At 36.5% G+C, this 938-nt stretch overlaps 1 non-coding gene across 1 annotated transcript; it reads left to right on the top strand.

Moving 5' to 3' along the window:
• The first annotated feature begins 600 nt into the window (after positions 1–600).
• Positions 601–682, top strand: Trnas-aga. The gene has a single exon. It is a non-coding gene; the product is annotated as a tRNA-Ser (tRNA).
• Positions 683–938: the final 256 nt, after the last annotated feature.

The following is a 938-nucleotide window of genomic DNA, read 5'->3' as shown; positions in this document are numbered from 1 at the left end:
TTGATATAGGACCAAACTGGCAGTGCCCTCTATTGGTCAGACGACGTCACAATTCATAATGACCGCTAATTAACTATTTATCACTCAGTTTGCATCACGTTTAGAAGCACATCTGTAACAAATTACCTCCAATGACACATTTTAGACAATATTATTTATATTTATGTGTTGCTGTTATATATGAATCATTATTATTATTATTATTTTTAATTGAATATGCTGAACAACAAAAGAAACATATAATGACACAGAAATTCCTATTTCAATATATTCTGGCGTTACAATTCATACAGATATAGTAAAGCTGAAATGTGTTAATTGTCTTTACCCTATCAGACTGCCCAGTTTATCATCATACTTTGAGGATATCCGATATCATATTAAGTTGCTAAAGGAATCATTCTTTGAATCCATGAGAATAGCACATACATCTCTCTCTCTCTCTCTCTCTCTCTCTCTCTCTCTCTCTCTCTCTCTCTCTCTCTCTCTCTCTCTCTCTCTCTCTCTCTCTCTCTCTCTCTGCCTCTGCATGTGTGTGTGTGTGTGTGTGTTTCTCTTCAACATTTCCAATAATAGAAAACAATTGTCAGCGTTAGTCATGTCGTCGTGGCCGAGTGGTTAAGGCGATGGACTAGAAATCCATTGGGGTCTCCCCGCACAGGTTCGAATCCTGTCGGCGACGTTTATTTTTAGTTATTAGGTATGTAAAATCACAATAGAAGTTAAAGTTCGTTTTGTTTAATGACACTACTAAAACATATTGAGTTATTAATCATCGGCTATTGCATGCCAAACATTTGGTAATTTTGACATATTATCTTAGAGATAACCCTGGCTTGGGTTTAGTCGTGGGTGGACGTATTTTACCTCGGCTTCCGTGTGGAAAGTTTTTAAAAAGTCTTTTTCATCTTTGTCAGTCTGTCTGGTTTACGTTTTTC

The sequence above is a fragment of the Gigantopelta aegis genome, chromosome 2 (assembly GCF_016097555.1).
Source record: "Gigantopelta aegis isolate Gae_Host chromosome 2, Gae_host_genome, whole genome shotgun sequence".
Classification (NCBI taxonomy): Eukaryota; Metazoa; Mollusca; class Gastropoda; order Neomphalida; family Peltospiridae; genus Gigantopelta; species Gigantopelta aegis.
Note: the sequence above shows the minus strand (reverse complement) of the source record. Positions and strands in the feature narration are given on the sequence as shown.